This window comes from Galleria mellonella, unplaced genomic scaffold (assembly GCF_026898425.1).
Source record: "Galleria mellonella isolate WM207_F2 unplaced genomic scaffold, CSIRO_AGI_GalMel_v1 utg146, whole genome shotgun sequence".
Classification (NCBI taxonomy): domain Eukaryota; kingdom Metazoa; phylum Arthropoda; class Insecta; order Lepidoptera; family Pyralidae; genus Galleria; species Galleria mellonella.
In genome coordinates, this window is record NW_026441999.1 from 9,348,781 (window position 1) to 9,373,501 (window position 24,721).

Genomic DNA, 24,721 nt, shown 5'->3' on the forward strand with positions numbered 1-24,721 from the left:
TCGCTTTGAATGTTTCATATACATATTTGAATTATTACACTCACTTAGAAAATATATTTAAGTACACAAGTTGAAATCAAAATTTTTAGCATCCTTCGAAGGGAATGTCCAGAATAGTTGAGCATTATCACACAAAAATATATGACGCGAAAAACAATATAAAATTTTGAGTCTCTGATAATAGAGCTGCGCATCCAGCTGTTGAGTTACAAGTACTCTGGGAGGCTCAAATTGTTTTGTTTTTTTAACCAATTGTAAAAAGAAAGAGGTTTCCAATTCGATTAGTCGTTTATTCAAAAAACAATATATATTGTGTCTGGAATTATGTATGATTTGCCAAAAAAGGATTAAATAAAATTTAAGAATAGATTGTATATTTTTTATGTTTGTTACCTCATAACTCTGTCAGTTATAAACCGATTTGGAATTTTTTTATCTGAAAGGATATACTTACAGATTGGTCTTATAAAAATGTTATCAGTGGGTTCAGGAGTTTACTTTTTAAAATAAAATAACTGGTGTTGCCACAAGTGAAGTCTGTTCTCTTTTCTTGTGGAGCACAATCTCAATTATTACCCAGCAATAGGCTATATACTCGTGTCATACGTATGAGCACATATATTATACATCGAACTAGAACATCACCAGAGGGAGACTTTGTACAAAAGTTGATTGCTTGGGTACCTCTGTCCCATTCGTGTTTCAACCGTGAAGCAGTTGTGTTTGCATGGCTGTGTTTCGGTTTGAAGGGTGGAATATGGCGTGAATTTACTGGGTACAGAGAAATAACACCTAAGTCCTCAGGAATGGCAACGCATGGGGGGTATCATGGGCAAAACAGTATACTCTGTTATGTCTATGGTACTGCTCATGACTATAGGGGACGGTTATCACTTTCCATCAGGTGGACCGTCAGCTTGTTAGCCATTCTAAGTTGTATAAAAAAAAACATTCACGATTGAATAAAATGTCTGTTAAATATTTAGCCACATTAGTTAGCCGTGTGGTCCCGTATACCACCCCTTCCTATCCCATGGGTGTCGTAAGAAGCGACTGAGGGAGGGCGAGGGATGGGCAGCAGCGTCCCTCTTAAAATATCTCTAAAGCCTAGCGTTTTACCAATCTGCCTGCCAAGCGTGGCAACTACTGGCCTCCTCTTCCAAGGAAAAGGCTTATGTTCAGCAGTGGACAGTTAAACGCTGATATGACGATGATGATGACATTAGTTAAAAATGTCATCATGTCATTGGTGATTTGAGTTTAAAACTAAACAACTGAATATCAAAGTCGATTCATTAGTTTAATTTTTAGATCAAAATAGCATACAGCTTAACAACATTTTTTTGGAATTTTAGATACACTTAGTATATTGGATGGAGAAAGGTATAGACTACTGTTAAACCAAAGCCGCGGGTAAAACATTGTATGTATATAAAAAAAGGTCCCAACAATAAAAAGCATTAAATATGAAATAAGGTCAGAGACTTAAAAAGACATGGATGCACCGTGTGAAAGATGATGTGGCGGGAATGACTGGCAACAGAGAAAAACGAAAGAGAAAAACATATTACGCCGACCACAAATACTCGTAATTGGAATAAGGGCGGGAAGATAATGATAAGTTACTGATATAATTTTTTTTTATGCAACTTAGAATGGCAAACACGCTGACGGCCCACCTGATGGAAAGTGGTAACCGTCGCCTATAGACATGAGCAGTACCGTGGACATAACAGTACACACACATACTGTTTCGCCCATGATACCCCCCATGCGTTGCCATTCCTGAGGACTCAGGTGTTATTCCTCTGTACCCTGTAAATTCACGCCATATCCCACCCTTCAAACCGAAACACAGCCATGCAAACACAACTGCTTCACGGTAGAAACACGAATGGGACAGAGGTACCCAAGCAATCGACTTTTGTACAAAGTCTCTCTCTGGTAGATTTAATTGTATTCGTTTATTACCTCTTAGTGCCTTAACGGCTGAAACCATCATCATCATCATTTCAGCCATTGTCCGTCCACTGCTGGACATAAGCCTCCCCCATAGACTGCCATAAAGAACGGTCCTGAGCCACCTGCACCCACTGACTCCCTGCAACGCATTTCAGGTCGGCACTCCATCTTGTGGGGGGGCGTCCTAAACTGCGTTTACCCGTCGCCATTCAAGGTTTCCCCATCGGTTGTCGGTTCTTTGAGCTATGTGACCAGCCCATTGCCACTTCAGCTTGCTTAACCTTCGGGCTATGCCGATTATTTTGGTTCTTTTGCGGATATCCTCGTTTCGGATTCTAAAACGCAAAGAGACTCCGAGCATAGCCCTCGCCATAGACTGTTGAGTAACTTGTAGCTTTTGCATACAGGCAATCGTGTTGGACCATGTTTCGGTTCCGTAAGTCATCACTGGCAACACGCACTGGTTAAATAACAGCTTAAATAATCGCTATAAAATTTAATATGCACATAGTACCTATATGTGATGAAGAAAGATATAGGCTACCTTTTAGTTCAATCGGTAAACATATCCGGTCACGTGGACGAAGTTGTGGGTAAAAACTTTGTTACTGTTTAGGTAGTAAATAAGTAAATGATGGTGATGAACTTTAATAAATAGAGTATCACTTCATCATCATCATCATATCAGCCTTCAACTGTCCACTGCTGAACATGAGCCTCCCCCTTGGGATTTTGCCAGTAGTTGCCACGCTTGGCACGCGGATCAGCAACCGCAGTCAGGCTTTAGAGATGTTTTAAGAATGACGCTGCTGCGTATCCCTCGCCCTCTCTTAATCGCCTCTTACGACACCCACGGAAAAGGAAATGGTGGCCTATTCTATGCCGGGACCACACGACCAAGTATCACTTAAACCTCCTTAATTATAAAGTACTTGAGGACTGTATAAATTAAAAGACAGTAGAGACCAAAAACTTGTACAATTTAGCATTGGAGTTTCTATAAGAGACAAGACCAATGTTCACGTCCGGAATTATTGATGCTCATTGAAAAATGCAATTAAATACTTTTTCCTGTTTACCGTATTTCGATGAATCCAATCTATTGCTATAATGGCCACGTACGCAAATTACACCGCAAAAACGTGTGATTGCAACTATTGTTCTTAGAACGCGAGCTGGCGACTGTCGCGCGGTGCACGCGACCAGATGCAAGCGTTTATTCAATTTAATTTATTTATTGCATTCTACAATATTATTATGATAGAACTTAACAATTAATAAAGTATATTGTAGATCCTGTCGAGCACAGCAATTAGAAACGTTTATGATTTATTTATATTATAATTAAATTGTGTCCCACAATAAGCCATTCTACCAACTTGTAAGTATATTTAGATAAAAAAAGGAGTTTTGTAATCGATTTACAACTGACAGAGTTATGAGGAAACAAACATAAAAAATACAATCGAATTGTGATCCTCCTTCTCTTTGAAGTTGATTAAAATGATGGATTTTCCTTTTAGAATCCGCATATCTTGTCATTTTATTTACTGATCTACAAGTTTATTAATTAAAGTAATTCTTATATTTTTGTGTCTATAATTTATTATTATTATCCATATGAATATATATGACTTTTGGTATCCAGTTTTTATACTGATTTCATTGTACTCGCATACGGAGGCCTCTTACGTGACTTACCGAAACAAGTGATAATAATTTTATAAAGTCCAAATATAAATTTGAAAATTCAGAGATTTAAACTGAGTTTCGATCTTAGGATACTCGAATCAATTATCACATTTATTTATGTTCAATTAACTTCTAAAAGGAGGTATTTCTCAATTCGACGGAACTTTTAATGCATTAAATATTGTATTAAATCTTCGCCATTTCACGTATTTAAAAAAAAAAGATTTATGAAACAAAATCATAAATGTATCATTCATTAATATTTGTTTATTTTATTCTATTCTAGACATTTTATGTGTATCGCGCGTCTCTTGAACACTTGGGCCAGCCGTCATTAAAAGGCCATTACCGTGCAAGCCCGATAGTATCAGAGTGCACGAGTGCACGAGGGCTGCACACCGCGCCGCCGCCCGCCGCCCGCCGCCCGCCACACGCTGCACCACGCCACGCCACGCCACGCCACGCTCGCACTGGGACCTAAATTCAAATCAAATTTCTAATAAATTAACACTGATTTTATTTATTTATTTATTTATTCTTTATTGCACAATAAAACTTTGTACAAGTGGCAAGCTTGCCTATGGCTTAATGCCATATGGCATTCTCTACCAACGAAGGGCAGATGTGGTGAAATATACATATGTGACAATTATAGTACCACATTACGGCAATACACAATACATAAGAAATGCACATATTAACATTACTTTTAATATATATGAATACACTATATAAAATACGTATATATATATATATATATATATATATATATATATATATATATATACATCAAAACAACGATAAGCATTATGAGTTATAATAAATATAAGATTTTGTAGATTTTATTTATAAACAATATATAATATCCTAAATATAGGATGTATTGATAATTTTCAGAACTCTAATCCTCATTGCTAGCAATATACCTTTGCCTACTTCAGGAAACCAAAGTCGTTAATTCTTGGTTAATTTGTCACCAATTGATTGAATAACCCAATTGATCTGACTTCATTCTCACTTGATTTGATATCATCATCCCTCACTGGTACCCTTCCAGCGTACACCGATAGCACACGCGAAATAACCACTCCATTTTCTTCTTAAAGAATATCGTATAAGATAAATAAATTTTGAAACGAGGTCCATTGTCCAAAGTGAAGGTCGTCAAAATACGCGGCGATAGTTTATCCAGCCAGGCGTGCTATTAAGTGTCTACGAAACGTCTTGCGTCTTAATTACTCAATCACTCTTAAACGACTGAAATATATTCGTTCCATTAAGCGGTTTCTTTAAAATAAAAACTATGTCGCCGTCATATTTTTATCTTAATTTTTTTTATTATATCGACCACTAACTATCCACTGATGAACATAAGCCTCCCTCATTCAGAGAGGTCTTTTTCTATGCAACTTAGAATGGCGTACAAGCTGACGGCCCACCTGACATGAGCAGTATCATGGATATAACAGAGTATACTGTTTCGCCGATAATACCCCCCATGCGTTGCCATTCCTGAGGACTCAGGTGTTATTCCTCTATACGGTAATGATGATTTTTATTTTCAACAAGATGGTGCCTCGCCGCACTATCACAGGGACGTACAATCAAAATTTGTCGGGCCAGTGGATAGGACGCAGGGGGCCAATCGAGTTTCCAGCACGCTCTCCAGACCTTACACCACTGGATTTCTTCTTGTGGCGCACAGTAAAAGATGAGGTGTACAAACGTAAACCACGTAACCTAGACATTCTTTGGAATGAGATTCAAGCAGTGTGTAGAGAAATCTCATTGGACGTTTTGATACGATGTACAGAATCAGTGGTGACTCGTACTCAGAATTGTATTGATGCTGCAGGTCACCAATTTGAACAGTATTAACATTTGTTATTTATGTTTCATTTACATTAGACTTTCAGCTTTCTATTTTCCTGAAATTTAACTTTGTAGAACGGTAAATAAATTTTCTATGGAAGTTCAAAGTGTGTATACATTTTTTTGAAACAACCTGTATATAAGTATAGTTAGAAACCGGTTATATTTTATATAAGTCGAACGATTCAAACATTACGCGTACAATTTCAACGTGTAATTATAAATAATCTTATAATAATTTATAATTACATGTAGATTATAAATTCGTCATTACATTTACTTGTGCGACGGCGTGGGTACAATCAGTACGCATTCATTACAGATCGTACAACTCCGCTAATTGTATATATCATTTTAATTGTATATTGCCGCTTATTAAACGATAATTAAATACTGCCTAATTTCCGGCAGCGTCGTACGCTAGGTCATATACTCGTAGACAGAGCATCCAGTCCACTGTAAAAAACATGTCAACATTTGAACAGCTAAATTGACATTTGGCTGACTCAATTTGACACATAGTACATTTTTATATTTATTTTTACAACACAGGGGGGCAAACGAGCATGCGGCTCACCTGATGGTAAGTGACTACCGCCGCCCATGATCACCCACAACACTAACGGCATTGCAGGTGTGCTGCCGGCCTTTTAAAAAAGAATATGCTTTTTTCTTGAAGGTTACGTTGTCGTATCGGTTCGGAAATACTGCTGCTGGAAGTTGATTCCAAAGAGTGGTTGTGCGTGGAAGAAAGTGCCTTGTAAAACGCACGGTGGAGGACCGTCACTCGTCCAGATGGTTGGGATGAAATTTTAGTTTATGGCGGGTTATACTTATGCTATATATCTATATGTATTTAAAAAACGAACAGAGTTTTATGCCTCCAGTTACACTATTTAAATTACTCTTCTCCATCCAAAGGTTGCCTGGAAGAGATTGCTCTTAGCGATAAGGCCGCCCATTGCTTTCTTAGTGTAATATTTTCTTGTAATTGTTTGTATTTATAGTAAGTTTGCTATTGTAATCTTGTGGACGAAACAATAAAGGGTATCTATCTATCTATATATTTTTAAATCAAAACCAAACGAGACATTTTTGTTATGATGCAAGTAATTCGATTAAAAATTTCACAGATCAAGCGATTATTTAATTTGAATAGGAATTTATTTTTTATATTATAAATAAATATACATGTTTACATATTACTTACAAATTAATATACATGCCCTAATTAGAACGGCGACAATTTTCAATGATTTTTAAGTCTAAACTTGGATACAAATCAATGTAATCAGTAAAGGTTAACATCAGTATAACCCTTAACGCCCAGTTTGCCTAATTCTTTCAAATATATTCTTAATAATTTAGTATTGTTGTTATTTTTAAATTTTGCCTTATAATGCAATTTCTCCCATATACCGAGTAATAAATGTGCGTTATGGTAATCCTATTCACGCGCACATGGTTAAAAAGTTGACTTGTTTCGGCTCAAGCATTTGTATGGTAACACTCTATCTATATACTCTAAGGTCCATACAATATTAACGTGAAATGTTTACGAAAATGAGATTTGTTTTATACAATTATAATTCGTAATTAGTAAACAAGTACCTACTCACCGATATCTATTTATATACAATTTTTTTAATACAACTTAGAATGGCAAACAAACTAACGGCCCACCTGATGGAAAGTGGTAACCGTCGCCTATAGACATGAGCAGTACCATGCACATAACAGAGTATACTGTTTCGCCCATGATACCCCCCATGCGTTACCATTCCTGAGGACTCGGGTTTTATTCCTCTGTACACTGTAAATTCACTGTCATATCCTACCCTTCAAATCGAAACACAGCCATGCAAACACAACTGCTTCACGGTATAAACACGACTGGGACAGAGGTACCCAAGCAAACCAGTTTTGTACAAAGTCTGAAAAGTCGTTATTTCATGTCTAAATACTCATATCGTATTGATATAATAAACACGAAAATTTGTAACGATGGATGAATAGATGTCTGTTACTCTTTCACGCAAAAACTACTGAACATATTTGAGTGAAAGTGAATATAATATAGTGCATAGGATACTTTATGTACTAATTCACTTGGACAAAGCCGCGGGATAATAGTTAGTACCTAATATAGGTGCGTCGGGGGGAAAGGGATTGTTAGCAATGGAGTTTGACAGCCCCATTGCTAGCAATATGCCTTATTAGGTCAACCTCCACGTGGTTCCCCCTGGAAACCATCGTGAACAATTGTTGTTGAATTCGTCACAATGGGCTAACTGACCTACTTCACCCTCACCTATCATCCTTCACTGGTGCCCCGCCGGTGTATACCGATAGCGCGGGTGTATACCGATACCATTTCATTATATTATCCAATAAAAAAAATATAGGTGCGTCACCAGTAATATCAACAAACTATGGCAAAAGAAACTCACGAAGTGTAAAGTTAAATCAGTTCAAAATCAAAAGACGGATTAAATCATCGTACAAAAGATATCATCGTGTGGTCAGGGCTGGGCGTGAATCGGTCACATGATGATTATGTTAAATAAATATTAATACTGAATTCAAATAACTTTGCACTTGTTTATAATCTGAATTAATTGCTTTTTGCATTAAATTATAATGATAAAAAAAAGTTAAAATATATTTACGATTCAAAAATTCCCATACCGGGAATCGAACCCGAGCCTCCTGGGTGAAAGCCAGGTATCCTAGCCACTAGACCATATGGGAGATGTTGATATTATCCCAATATATTAATGAAATCGAGATGCTGAATTTAGAATCTCAAAATTTTGCAAATAAGTTTTTTTATATAACATAGATGTACGAGTATAACAAGAAAGGATTTTTCAAAACCACCACTAAGGGAGTAAAGCTCCCAAAGTACACGCGTACAAAAGTCGCAGGCAAAATCTAGTTTGTTTAATATTCGTCTCGCCTATAACTAACTAATATTTCTCTAAAAATTTAAGTATAGAGTGGAATCGTAATCGACATCGATAGCGACAAATATTTTCTAGCGTTCCGCGTCAACACGACGCGTCCAACTGTCGAGGCAGTATAGAACGCTTTACATTTTTTGACGTCTGTTGACCTAAATTTTTAAAGAAAAAAACTTAATTTTATTCATCTTCATCATTAAATCAGCCTAGCTGTTTACTACTGCACATAAGCCTCCCCATAGACTGCCATAAGGAACGGTCCGGAACAACCTGCTACCACTGACTCCCTCCCTCCAATGCATTTGAGGTCGTCGCACCATCTAGTAGAGGGTCCTAGACTGCGTTTGCTCATACGGATTGCCACTCAAAAACCTTTCTTTCCCATCGTTGTTGTCTCGCGGTCGTCAGCTCTTCGAGCTGTGTGACCAGCCGGTTGCCGCTTCAATTTACTTATCCTCCGAGCTATGTCGGTCGCTTCGGTTCTTCTATGATTATCCTCCTTTCGGATTCTCTCACGCAAAGTAACTCCAAGCATAGCTGTCTTCACAGCTGTTGATAAGTTAAAGTTTTGCATACGGGTATTACATATTGCAGGACTTGATTGATAATGCTACTAATAGTTCCGAATTCACTAGTTTTAGCGCAGTTTATTTTTAGTTTTTTAATCAAATGTCAATTTAACATTTATGTTATGAGTATGGTACTAGTAAACGTTATACATGACAAAAATCTCGATCCAATACAATAGAATTAATGATAACTTTATTTGCACGAATACATTAGAAGTATTTAATGTTAAAGAAAATACTCTCTGCATTCAACCGTGCGCCGTGCAAATATTTCATTTGGAACTTGTTCTTAAAATAATAGCACCCATCTATCTTTTCATTTAAAAGTTTCCTCTTGTCGGTGCAACTAATCCATGCATCTTCTTCCAGCCAGCTCTGTCCCAGGCCATATCCTTGACCTCCCTATACGTCACGACACCTAGTGTTTCTTTTATCTGTACCATGTAGTTATTCCTCGGTCTTGCTCTTCCTCTTTTGCCCTCTATTTTTCCTTCTACTATGCTCTTTAAAAAATCATCATGTATAAGGTGGCCCGGCATTTTGCCTCTTCTATTCTCTATTGTTTTAATTAATGTTCGTTTCTCATTCACTCTTTTCAAGCCTTAATAATAGCCATAACAGTCACAAATTGGTTACAAGTTACGTAGCCTTACTGGTATTTTCTATATTTGAAAGTGGCGGCACTCAAAGCGCAACTCTTCAACAAATCGGCGTAGTTACGCCGCTCGTTAGAAACGCCCAAAACAGCGTGAGCGAGCCTCTGTTGGCGTAGCTACCAGTTAGTGTACTTTGTAAGCGACTTGAAAACGGTGCACATTCTCAATTCGTCTATATTTTATCATGCGTTTACTTACGCAATATTTCCAATAATTCTTTGAAAATCCTTTTAAAAATCAATACAGTTAATAGTTCTTTACACTTAATTATATTTTTTTGCCAACCCGCCCGCTAAGCGTGGCAACTACTAATAAAACCCTCGAATTGGGGGAAACCTATGTTCAGCACTGGACAGCTACCGGTTGTAACGATATAACTTATATATTTCTGCCTATTATTGTATTTTTAAAACGACAGAAACGTCTATGACCAATCATGGGAAATGAGGTGCAGTTTGGTAATCCTGAAAAATATTATTTTAATAATCCTTGTTAATACTATAAATGTAAAAGTGGCTTTGTTTGTTTGTTATCTTATAGCGCCTTAACAACTTCACCGATCACTATAAATATTAGTATACGTGCGTATATACTATGTAATATAGAGAGAAATATAAGCTAATTTATATCCGTTTATATCACGAAATATACGAGTATCACGGTCACGCGGTTGAAGTCGCAAGTAAAACCTAGTATGTATAGTAAATAAATACTGAACGTACTTTACGGCGACTCAAAATATATAATATAAGTCTATAAAAAATAGCTGTTACAATCGTGACGAAATACTATACAACTTAGAATGACAAACAAGCTGACGGCCCGCCTGATGAAAAGTAGCAACCGGCTCCTAACACACTATCATAGCTATGGTATCCGTCATACGTCGCTATTCCTGAAGACTAGGACGTTATAATTTCACTGCCGTAGGTACTACATATCAGTTACTTTTTTGCTGATCAAAATATACTTGCACCTATTTTACAACAATTTTAAAGCTGTTTTGTCAACAATTTCTTTTAACACACCTAAACGGATCTTATAAAAACTTTTTCAGAGCGACGCTAAGAAACCTGTGGCAAGTTTCTATTTTGGTTTTCCAGGCGCAGGTGGCGCCGCGCCCCGTGTGTTCACTAGTTTTCTTGCAAAATTAAATAACGTGTAATGTAAAGTTTTTAAATTGAAATAATTAGTTTTGCTACAATTGAAGTAATTTTTTTTTGGGAACAATTCAATTATTCGAAGTCGGTTGAAAACAACGAATGCATTTCTTTCAATAGTGAGTTAAACAGAGCTTGAAAATGTCATATTTCAAGCTCCATCGACTCGAAGGGACGCCTCTTGTTATAAACAATGTCCGCACAACGCAGTACAATAGCCCAGTAACCTACAAACACGAATTCCTAAACAATGATAAAATTCATCCTCACCCTAATTTATTTACACTACTCGTAGTACAACTGGGAGGTCCAAGTTGTCTAGAACAACACAATGCGAAACTAAATCACCATCCGCTTGATGGAAAGTGGTAACCGTCATGTACAGGTATATTTTTTATATCCTCCACTCCGTCCTATATCTACATTTTTTTTTTCAAATTCAAATCATTTATTGCACGTGTTAGATATTTATTTTAAATTATATTAATTCTATTAAACATCTTGTGTCAAAATGTGTACCTACATTTATTAATAAAAATCAGACTAACTACTTTAAATATAATAAAATGTTAAAATTGTTATTATACCAAATTTTGTAATGAATTATTCTTATAATGTATATAGAACACTAATTTATATTTTAATTAATTTTATAATTATTTATTATCATGATATCTACTTAAATAAAAAGTAATGAAATTGTAAGAACACGTAGTCTCGCCGACTTGTTCACTCGAATTCGGCCCTGTAGATATAAAAGATTGTTATTTGGGTGGGGAGACACTTCTTGCCCCACCGTTGAACAGAGCGGAGCTCCCTGCCGTATCAAGAGTGAACAAGTATAGTGAACCACGTGGTCATTATATAAAATATATATCAATTATTGTTGGTGGAAGTCCTTAAGAAGCTATATTTAAATAAGTGTGAATGGATTAACAGAAGTTGGGTATTTATGTTATATTATTTGTTATATATCAAATACAAAGTAAAACAAGTAAATATATGATTTAATAGTACAATATCTAAATTAAATGAACTGTAAGTACTTGTGCTTCATTTCTATTTATCACTAAGAGGCTTACATCCTGTATATTGCTAAAGAATATATATTATATACATATACCATGTAAAGTTATAATTACGTAATTAAATTACTATGTAAATCTATTACCCTACAGTTATTTAATATTTAATTTTGACACACGAATATGGGTACATAAATTAGATTAAAATATTTTTTAAAAGTCCATTATTACACATACTACCATATCGACCTGTACAATATAAATGTATTAACTAATATAATGTCTGAATTGTACCGTTTCATACTTCGCCCACATTGATCTATGACATTGACAGAGAAAGACGACTGTAGCATACCATTCATACATCAGAAGATTTTATTAAAAAATCCCACACATATTACTGCCACCAAACAGCTGTTTGCATGGCTGTGTTTCGGTTTGAAGGGTGGGATATGACGTGAATGTACTGGGTACGGAGGAATAACACCCGAGTCCTCAGGAATGGCAACGCATGGGAGGTATCATGGGCGAAACATTATACTCTGTTATGTCCATGGTACTGCTCATGTCTATAGCCGACGGTTACCACTTTCCATCAGGTGGGCCGTCAGCTTGTTTGCCATTCTAAGTTGTAAAAAAAAAAGCTGTATTCACATGACTGTATTAAGTAGTATTATTTAAGGGTTTTGCCAGTAGTTACCACGCTTGTTAGGCGGATTGGCAACCGCAGATAGCCTTTTAGAGATGTTTTAAGAAGAACGTTGCTACCGTCTACCATTAAGTTCCTTTAGTCGCCTCTTACGAAACCCACAGGAAGGAAGAGGTGGCCAATTCTATGCCGGGACCACACGACGAAGGGTGTAAGTGGTGAAGGATGGGTTGTGGCAAAGAAATTACAAGGCACGGAGACATAACACCATAGTTCTCTGAACACATAAAAGGTATCACTTTCCATTGTTTACTTCCTCAACTTGTTTGTTATTCATTGTTGTTTTAAAAATAGGTACAGTTTAATAGCTATAGCTTCAAGACTATAGACGTATTTAAAGTGGGGTCGGCTGAGCCGTGCCCACTTCAAACGGACCTTTCAATTATTCTATAAAGACATGTCTGACAGTACATACGAACTCTCGGGCTATAGAATGAGCTAGTCAAGGTTTCTCTAGAGACTACAATATGGGGTTCTTCAAAACATACCCTGTATTAAAGATTGTTCAAGGTCGGCATCGCGCACGTGACACCCCTAGTGTTGCAGGCGTCCATTGGCCACAGTGAGTATTTGACGATTTATTTGCTTGTTTTCCACCTTCGTAGTATAAAAACATACCTTTTTTTAAGGTTCCACATCTGGTAAAATAATTATTAAAACGCCAATGTGCAAAACAAATCTATGAGAATGAGAAAAGGCCACGGAACAGGATTCAATTACTCGAAAGCAATTAGGGGAATTGAGACACGGTGTGGGAGGTCGTGCCGGCAATCGACTGGTAAGTCGTTTGTTGATGTATATTGTTTTGTAGAGTGTGATTGTTTATCACTAGTGTTTACCCGCCACTTCGTCCACATGAATTTAGAACGGCAAACAAGCTCACGGCTCACCTGATGAAAAGCGGTAACTATTGCCTTTAGACATAAACAGTACCATGGATATAACAAAGAAGATTATGTCGGCTATAATCTTCAAGCGTTGCCATTCCTGAGGACTAAGGTGTTTCTGTACCCTGAAATTTCACTGCCATAATCCACCCTTCAAATCAAAGTACAGTCAAATCTACAAACCTAAACATAATAATGCAAACACAAATTCTTCACAGTAGAATCACGAATGGGACAGAGGTACCCAAGCAAACGATTTTTTAAGAAGTCTCTATCTGGTGATTTACTAATAGAGTATTTCCTTAAAAGGATTCTATTCGATTTTGACTTCACCCTGTATATAAAAAAGGTCAATAAAAACTCTAGTCCGGTGTTGCCGTTATCATGTAAAAATATATGCTCGTCATATTTCGTTCTTGCTGCTAATACATGCAAGTTCAAATTGTAACTGCAGCATATTACCGGCGCCGCGCCGCCGCCGCCGCCGCCGCCGCCGCCGCCGCCGCGCATCTCATAAATGTATCAAACCAAAGCCCGTAGACAGTAACGTAGCATGTAGCGACCCCGCACCGTAGCGCTACGCTACGCTACGTCGCGCCGTAGCGCTGTGCTACGTTGAAGAACTAATTTTATTTCATTAAGCGACTAGCAAAAGGCGGAGGATGTATTTTTTGTGTGTCTGATACGCAAGTTCTTTAAAATCTCAGAAGTCTAGCTGATGTGTCGGTTCTGTTTTATTTGACACGATTAAATATTGACAATAATATTTTTGTAAAGTAACTTCAAAAAGAAGAAAATTCTCAATTTGTATTTTTAATTTCATTTTATTTCATTTATTTATTTTGTAACATAGATAAATAACAATGGATGGTAAAAGAAGCTAAGTCCTGTATGGCCTCTACCTCATACATACTAGATACACAAATTTGCAAACATATACATACATATAATTAAAAATATTTCCTACATATATATATATATATATATATATATATATATAGGAAATATTTTTAATATATTCAATATTTGTGTTCTAGATAGATGATTAACGGTGATATATTTATTGAATAATTTAAAAAAAAGTTTTAAATACATAGTAATACGGAGCAACTAATTTTCACTTTGAAAATTCTTTGTTCCACATATATATATAAAATACAATAATGTCATTTAATTTATTCGTCTGTCGATTGCAAAAAGAATCAACTTATTATATTATCTAAAACATTTCGTATCACAAAAACGTACCATTCACACGATTTATTCTGTGGAAAGTCGTTTATCATTAAGAGAGATTGAAAGAAGCAAATATTCTCGCCGCTGCTTCACAATACATATACGCAGAAATCTTCGACTAGTCCCTAAAAATAGCGATTTCTATATATTCTCTTAAAATACTCTTAGAAGCTATATATTAATATATATAGAACACAAACATCGTTGTCTTTATCATCACATCAGCCTTTAACTGTCCACTGTTGAACATAAGCCTCCCCCTCGGGGGGTTTCACCAATAGTTGCCACGCTTGGCAGGCGGATTGGCAACCGCAATTACGCTTTGGAGATGTGTCAAAAGGAACGCTGCTGCCCATCCCCTGCCCTTCCTTAGTCATCTCTTACAACATCCACGAGAAAGAAAGGGGTGGCCTATTTTATGCCAGACCACACTGCAAAGACAAACATGCTTGAAGCATGAAAGGGCACCGCTACAATTATCGAAAAATCAAGTCGGTAACCAATCAAAACATTCAGTCAATTAATTTTTTTTTTTTTTATTTGCAGTACTGTTGGATATGAGCATATTGTCTTATGATCTGATCGGGTATTCGTTTATTCATTTATTTATTTTACACATTATTGCACTATTCCCAAAGAGAGTTGACGTCAGGCAGGCGGCCGGTCATAAAACTAAAAGCCAAATCTTTTTGTAACATGGATAAAAACATTACGCCGACCACAAATAATAAAGGGCAGGGTAAGAAGATGATGACACATCATTGCACTATTTAAAAGATAATAAATATAGTTAATATTCATGTGAAGTGATACAAAAGGCGGCCTTACCACTTAGCAATCTCTTCTACCCAAATGTTGTCTACCTTTGGGTAAAAGACATTAAGAAAAAAGATAAAGGGAAAATTTACAACTCCTTTAAATTCTATTGAAACAGTGTCATCTGTTTTACAGTCATGAAGTACAAATTAACGCATACTTGTAAAATATCATAGTAATATTGAAATATACAGCGCGCGATGCTTTCAAATATGCGGCGCGGCGCCGGCGGCTGCTGTGCCACTGGCGGCTGTCAGCTACCTTGTGCTACAAATATGTATTATAAATGTGACATTTTATAAGAATACAAACATTCTTATATTTGTTAATTTGATACAAATTTAGAACTCAAATAGTAAATAACATATTACGCCAAATCATACGTCACTCCTGCTACGTTGCTTCACAGCGACACTGCTTCACGCCGGCACTAACTGGTTATTATTATAAACGCAAAAGTCTGTGAACAGAGGAATAACATCCGAGTCCTCAAGAATGGCAACGCATGGGGGGTATCATGGATGAAACAGTATACTCTATTATGTCCATGGTACTGCTCATGTCTATAGGCGACGGTTACCACTTTCCATCAGGTGGGACGTCAGCTTGTTTGCCATTCTAAGTTGTATAAAAAAAAATGTATAAATGGATAGATCTCGCAGAAATTACTGAATTCATTTGAAAAAAAAATTGGTATTCGTGATTTTGATAATGGATGATAATGGAATGGTAACCCCGCCTGCGTTATCAGTATACACTAGCCACGCAGTTAGAGACGATAGGTGAAGATGAAAGCAGGTTAGCTAGCCCATCGTGATGCATTCCATAAAACTTTCAAAATAATTCCCAGGCGAAACCGCATAGAGGTCGACCTAATAGTGACGGAGCTATTGTATCTCCATTACTAACAATCCCTTTCTTCTCGATATCCGGGATTAGGATATACCCTTACTTTACATTTACATCTACACGAATATTATAAAGAGGAAAGATTTGTATTTTTGTGTGTATGTTTGTAATGAATAAACTCAAACACTACTTTGCCGATTTCTAAAATTCTCTCACCATTAGACAACTACATTCACCCTGAGTAACATAGGCATATATTTATTGCTAGAAAAGATTAGGGATCCTTACTAAAACTTTAGTAACGTAACTCAAGGTGTAAGAAAATGCTATAAAATATCTTTGGTCGCGTGCGCTGCGAAAACTATTGGTGATAGAACAAAAGTATGTTCTACAATATTGAAGAAAATATCAATAACTAGAGAAAACCAATGTCCAACTATTATCGTTATGTCACAATAACCACATTCTGAAATGTTGTAAAAATGTCCACCCGTGCGAAGCCAGAACGGGACGCTAGTAATAATATAAAACCAATGGGGGGAAAGGGATTGTTAATAATGGAAGACTGAGAATCCTATTGCTAGCAATATACCCAATCAGGTCGACCTCCTCGCGGTTCTCCCTGGAAACTGTCATGGTTAATTCCTAATGAATTCATCATGATGTGCTAACTGGCCTGTTTTCATTCTCATCTATCACCCTTCACTGGTGCTCCGCCAGCGTATCCCGTTAGCGCAGGCGGGGTTACCCTACCATTTTCACCCATCAAAAAAAAAGTAAAGTCAATATTTGACTGAGAATTTAAACTAGTAGAGAAGCGCTGTGAGTAGGACCGCGGCCGTACACGAGACGCGCGCTCACAGGTCGGCACGTGTTTTTATTCAATTTACAATGCACTTGCATCGAGAGGTGATGCACGGCGGGCGCTACGTACACTGCTATGTGCTCGCTACGTGGCCGCGAGCTCGCACGAATGTCATTACCGCACTACCACAGCTACGTATATGTATATACCATACTATACGAGTATATGAACGCTGAGTAATAACATTTAAAACATTCGTACAAAAACAAGTGAATAAACTTGTATGCAACGGTCGGTGCTGGTTTTACAATAATTAAAATATATTCTCTATTCGTAATATAATTTATGCTCGATTTTTTTTTAATACGAGTATGTGTTAATTTTTTTTTTATTTTCACAAGTTTCCTACAATTGATTATTCGCTAATCGTTTCGTATCTCACGGCTTTTTTTTTAAATGAGTGTAAATGAAATAGTAACCCTGCCTGCGCCATGAGCATACGCTGGCGGAGCACCAGTGAGGAATGATAGGTGAGGACGAAAGCAGGTCCGTTAGCCCATCGTGACGAATTTCACAAGAATTAATCACGAGGATTTCCAGGGGGAACCGCTTGGAGGTCGACCTGATAAAGTATATTTCTAGCAAGGGGGCAGTTAATCCCCATTACTAACAATCCCTTTCCCCCCTATCTCACGGCATTAGGGCGGCTGACAGAGGTATGTTTCAGAGATAAGCCCACACCTGCTAACAAGATCTACGACCATTCCGCTGCGTATCTTTTTTCTAAATGCAATAAAAAAAGCTATTTTTAACCGACTTCAAAGAGTATATTTTGTCTGAAAGGATATACTCGTACTTATAAATTAGTTCCATGCAAATTTTATCAAAATCTGTTCAGTAATTAAGTTTTTAGAGCAAAACAACTGGTTTTATCACAATTAAAGTCAGTTTTTTCCTTACTTCTTTATTATGTATGTATATTCTATATATATTATTAAACTTTAATCATTATTATTTAACAATAACTATCATAAGTTATATTATATTGTAATTATTTGTGGATACATTAGTATCTAATTCTAGAGGAGCCCTTATTCATGAGCGCAGTCAGCGGCTGTGTCTCGAGTAGCACTAAACGAAACTACGAGAATTCAGGCATCATCAATGTCAAATTTTAACTTGACTTACAATCGACTAATTGGATGTAATAATAATTATGTATTAATGTATTTAAAATGACTACCTAGACTTATGTAATTAATGTATTTATACTTTAAAAATATAAATCATTAAAAATCACTAAATTTTTTTTATACGACTCAGAATGGCAGACAAGCCGACGGCCCACCTGATGGAAAGTGGCAACCGTCGCCCATAGACATGAGCAGCACAATGGACATAACAGTACACACACATACTGTTTCGCTAATGACACCCCCCATGCGTTGCCATTCCTGAGGACTCAGGTGTTATTCCTCTGTACCCAGTAAATTCACACCATATTCCACCCTTCAAGTCGAAACACAGTCATGCAAACACAACTGCTTCACGGTAGAAAAACGAATGGGACAGAGGTACCCAAGCAATTGACTTTTGTACAAAGTCTCCCTCTGGACTGTATGTACTCTGGATGTACTAAGACAAAATTTGTATTCCTTAAGGTACAATTACAAATTTATCATACACACACACACTATTATCATTTAAGACTATTTATACAAACAACTTTACAAGCAAATAAATCTTTATTATTATTGAAACGTAAATAAAAACTCTATATATCTACGCAGAGCACCCAGTAAGCATATTATTAAATAAAGACTAATTATTTGTTGAGTCAACAAAACCAGTTCTAGTTACAAGGTACTCAATAGTTATTATATCTCGTAATGCTTTTCGTCGTTTTGATGTGTATATAATTTTATATATATATATATACACATCCGTATATATTAAGAGCAATGTTTATGTACTATAATTATGTCACATATTTTTCACCTCATCTGCCCTTTATACGCTTTTTATTTTTACCCAATGGTTAGCTGGTGGAGAATGCCATATGGCCATAAGCTCGCCACTTGCACAAAGTTTTATTGTACAGTAAATAAATAAAACCTACATTAATTACTAACATTTATTTTTACTGTTCTTTCAGCCTCCACACGGAGTGTGTTCAAACTAAATTAGATACGAAGGCACTTCAATTAATTCACCAATTATCAGTACTGTAATATAATTATAGACGCAAACTAAACCAATAGCGATGCCTTTATACCTATTAATGGAACCCGTTCGCCCTCTCCTGGAGTGTTGACTCGATCGGGCGAGGGAAATAAATGTTGACGGGACCCATTAATATTACGCGACTCACACTTAACGCCGTTTATTTGCGGCACTCAATGTCGAGCCGATTACAACACTACTCCATCAAGCCTCCGCGACACACATGAGAATTCACATAGATCTCGCTAATGCGTCTACTTTACATATCAATTTTTAGTCCTCACTTCTCCAGTGAATGCAGAAAAGCCTAGAAAACGAAGGATTATTAGTAATTAGATAGAATGACCCTATTGCTAGTGATGTACCCTGAAATCACCTGGTTAATTATTGATAAATTCTTAACGGTGAACCTACCAACCTTCATCTTCACTTATCATCACTCACTACTATTCCACAAGCGTATACTGATAGCAATTGTAGGGTTAACATTCCATTTTCATCCCAAATAAATAGAAATTTAGCTATTATCCCTTCTTGGATAACAGCTAAATTTCTAGTCCGGGTTGCTACAAATTTTTTTTCTGCAACTTAGAATGGCAAATAAGCTGACGACCTATTTAATGGAAAATGGTAACCGTCACCTATAGACATGAGCAGTGCCATGGACATAACAGAGTATACTGTTTCGCTCATGATACCCCCCATGCGTTGCCATTCCTGAGAAGTAAGGTGTTATACCTCTGTACCCTGTAAATTCACTGTCATATCCTACCCTTCAAACCGAAACACACACACAGCCATGCAAACACAACTGGTTCACGGTAGAAACATGAATAGAGCAGAGACGTTCAAGCGAAGGACTTTTGTACAAAATCTCTCTCTGGTAAAATAAAGAAAAGACAGAAATTGAACAAAATAAACAGTCGAATTGCGGCCATTTGAAATCGTTACATAAAATATTTATAATTGAGTTGAAGTATTACAGACAGAATGTCCGATATTGTTAACAGGAACTAAGCATTAATTAATTCAATGCTATATAAACCTAGCTCACGAGTGGGACGTCACATCCTGTATACAGCCAGTGTGAACCTCAGGGCCGGCCTGTAACAATGCAGGTCACCGGCACGTGCCACGCGGCGACGTCCGAGTGACGGCTCGAGCTACGAGCGGCCGTGCACGCGCGTCAGCTGTCACGTATTGGGCTATCCGTTCACAATACACAGACTCACTAGCTAGCTATACCAGAGGGAGACTGTACAAAAGTCGTTTGCTTGAGTACCTCTGTCCCATTCGTGTTTCTACTGTGAAGCAGTTATGTTTGTATAACTTTGTATGAAATGAAATATCAAAGTATTGCTCGAAATTATACGTCACACCTGTTATGTCACTACATATAAATTGTTACAAATCACTGTAAATGAAATCACAGATAATGACAGCATTCTTTATTTTTGAGTCATGTACTTCGGTTCACAATGAAGTAAATTTGTAACAGTCTACAGACTAGACCGTACAGACCAAGCGAATAGAGACTTTTGTCTAGTCTCTATTCGCTCGCTCTTATCATAAAAATCATAATTCATTTTTCACAATCATTTACAAATAACAGGTGCGATATTAAGTGCAAAAATTTTTTTTTCACTTGTCACTAGTGATATCACTGTGAATAAAAATAATAATTGCACTAAATGATAATAAATTAAATGTAGCAAAAGTTTTCATGGCCAATAGACAACACTAACGAAATTATGAGGTCCCCCTTTTAGTCATTTGACTATGAAAGTTAAAAACCCTGATGTTACATATCCCTTACAAAGGAGAAGACAACTGCAACTAAGGATAATGTAGGACGTGTTGAGTTTACACAATAAAGACTTGAATTGAATGGCGCGTAAACATATAAATCTAGCTGGAGATGAGTTAGTAGAGCCCGCCGCTTTGTCATCGTCACCCTGCCTGGTACATGTACGCAGCGTCCCTGCCACTACACATTACATGTGTTACAAACTGGAAGTTACATCCTGTCCTCATTATTACAATAGAATAGGCATAATCTTAAATGAATAAAATATAAAATATAATCTTTATGTAAGTAAAACTTTTTAGAAGTTCTTTGAAATCATCTCTTTATAATTTCAGGTTTCAAATTTATGTACAAAATAATATTTATATTTGGTGTATAAAATTACTATAACTAACGTCGTGTTTCATTGTGTGTTGTATGCAATAGAAAATAACACATCCATTTACCAGAGACTGTATAGAATCATACATATTTGTATCCTCTGATCACCAGTTTGTCTGCATAATATTTTTGAATTAGGTATATTATGAAATACAAAAACAATTACCGGGTACTGTTTATATCATAGTTTGTAAGTGACGATAGGGAGTTAGCAATGGGAACTAATGGTGCCATTGCTAGCAATCAGGTCGACCACCGCCCAATCTTCTCTGGAAACCATCGTGGTGAATTCTCCATGATGAGTCGACTCTGACCTGATTCAGTTCTCGCCTTGTACCCCGCCTGCACATACCTACAGCACAGGCGGGATTTCCATTCCATTTTGATTCAATTAAAAAATAAATTGCAATTTGTCTGTTTGTTATGAGATCGTACAGATGAAAAGAAAGATGTCTCGACGCAATAATAGGAAAGAAAAGATCGCAAATGTTTATATTAATGTTTGCGCTGAGTAATATCCTGAGTTGTTGTTTGCTTGCATCCGGCCCCGCTACCGTTTCCGCTTCCGCGTCCGCCCCCGCCCCCGCCCCCGCCGCCGCTTATAAAAATATGCACGCTCCAATTAATAACAATCAAGAATATTTGTTATTGCGTTTATTAGAATCGAACTATATAGCACCAAAACAAATTGATCTTTTGTACACTAACCGTATCTCGCGACTTTACCTGCGTGAATCAGCATATAAAGTATCGTGTGTACTAAGTTGGGATATAACCTACCCGCGTACTAAATTTCGATCAATTTTATGAAGTAGTTTTTGCTTGAATGAGTAACAAACATCTATTCGTACAAACAAACAAAGATTTCTCGCAATCATTGTCTGTAAGCGACGTTACCACTCTCCATCAGGTGGACCGTCAGCTTGTTTGCTATTCTAGTTGCATACTAAAGTACACCTTGAGAACCCGAAAGGAGAAATCGTCTACATGTCTTTGAAATTTCACATGCTAATAAATTTGAATATATTGTGGCAACTTTCAAAGATGGGAAGTCCAAAGCCATCTGTATTTTTGTCCGTGTACTAAGCACCGATTACGTCACCAAAACTAAATAGATTTTAGTAATTATTTTTGAAATCGGAAAGGTCAAAACATAGTGAGTTCGGTAATTTCCCCTTATATATGTATATATATTGAATAAAAAAAAACTTAATTCTTCAAATAATAAATATTTTTAATAGATAATATCATATAATGTAATCAATAATAAATGTCACAATTTATTTATTTATTTAATTATTCGCCTGACGAGCGCGGCTTCTACTAGCAAAACTTATTGTGGGCCGGCCTATGTTTATCAGTGGACAATTCATGGCTAATACAATGCAATACAAATTGATTTATTTACACTTCATTGCACCATTTATAAAAATAATAAATACTTATCGCGAAGCTGCGCTAAGCTAAACTACTGAACCGATTTTAATAAAATTTCTATACGACCAATCTGTAAGTATATCCTTTTAGATAAAAAAGAAGTTTCCAAACCGGTTTACAACAGACTGAAAAAAAAAACAATACAACCGAATTGGCTCCTTTTGTAGGCGGTTAAAAAGTAAATCAATGTATCGGTTTATTTACGTGGCACAGACTGCTCAGTCGATTTGGTTGAATATTCCAATTATCAATAACTTCAAGAGCCGCCTATAGAGTAAGTAATCTAATTTCAGATGACGAATTCTACACAGAAGGTTTACTAGCGGTTAGCCAATGATATAAGATTGATTAGGCAGCCAATACCTACCTCGTTCGAATCATCCAATCAACTGTAAACCGTAACAATTATTCAATTGCATTTGAGAGAGTCGATAGATCGAGAATTAGATTCGGATATATGTTTATCTACATATCAGTTCTCGACTACTTGATTACACTCATCGATATTTTGGTAATTCTATTGTGATCGCTCCTTTTATAAAGTGCCACACAATCACCAATTGTCTTTTTTTTTAATAGATAACAATGGAGTGGTATCCCCGCCTGCGCTAACGATATACGCTGGCGGAGCACCATTGACGGATGATTAGCCCATCGTGATTAATACACCTGGGATCCAGCACGATGGTTTCCAGAGGGACTATATGGAGGTGGACATGACAGGGTATATTGCTAGCGATGCCACTGGTAGTCCGCATTACTATCGAACCCTTCCCCCTTCCACCAATTGTCTTGTCCTCAAGCTAGAATAACCTGCGCTATGAGCACCCGCATAATCTACATTTGAGGACACAACCCAGAACAGCCAGGCTGGGGTCCATTTAGAAAATTTCCTTAACTAAATTGACCCGGTCGAGAATCAAACTTGGAAACTTATTACGCTAAGCAATGTACCCACTGTCGCGCCACGAAAGTCGTCTTTTATTTGTTAAGTTCATGATATTATTCTTATTTGCCAAATTATGATAAAAAGCGTGATCACTAAGAAAAATTACGATGCATCATCTTTTACATAACTTTTAGTTCCAAATTTAAATATTTTATATTTTATTACAGCTCTCACACAATCCCACCAATGGCCTAGTCTTCAAGCTAGGTTACCCTGTGTTATGAGAAACCAAATAACAAATATCAAAAAGCACAACCTAGAACAACTAGACTAGAGAAGTCCTGAATTGGATCGTACGGGATCAAACCCAATACTTTTTTACGCAAAGCAACGTGCCCACCACAGCTCTCCGGAGCTTGTCAAATTTTATTCACATTTCATCGGCAACATGTCATAATAGGCGACTAAGATAACAAAGTACCATCCACCTGTGTATACCCAAATAATAAATCTCGAAATATCAAACGGCTTGAATAGCATGGAGCATTAAACTTTACATTTTATACAATATAGTATGGTAAACATATTTATTACTACTTTCCATTGGTATCAACAACGGACATCACAAAATACACTGTGTCGCCCTTTTATGCTTTGCTATTGTTGAAAATTAAAATGTGACGGCTCCCTATTTTGTTATTTTAATACCAAATCTCAGTACAACTGCTTTGCAGAATCACACGAACTTATTTTTACCGCCGTATAACCCGCCACAAACTAAAG

At 36.7% G+C, this 24,721-nt stretch overlaps 1 long non-coding RNA gene and 1 other non-coding gene across 2 annotated transcripts; one reads left to right on the forward strand and one right to left on the reverse strand.

Moving 5' to 3' along the window:
* Positions 1–8,205: 8,205 nt before the first annotated feature.
* Trnae-uuc (transfer RNA glutamic acid (anticodon UUC)) lies at positions 8,206–8,277 on the reverse strand. The gene has a single exon. It is a non-coding gene; the product is annotated as a tRNA-Glu (tRNA).
* A 4,753-nt stretch (positions 8,278–13,030) lies between these two features.
* Positions 13,031–24,688, forward strand: LOC128200027 (uncharacterized). Its single transcript, XR_008252509.1, has 3 exons — positions 13,031–13,170; positions 13,238–13,386; positions 23,629–24,688. It is a non-coding gene; the product is annotated as an uncharacterized LOC128200027 (long non-coding RNA).
* The last annotated feature ends 33 nt before the right edge of the window (positions 24,689–24,721 follow it).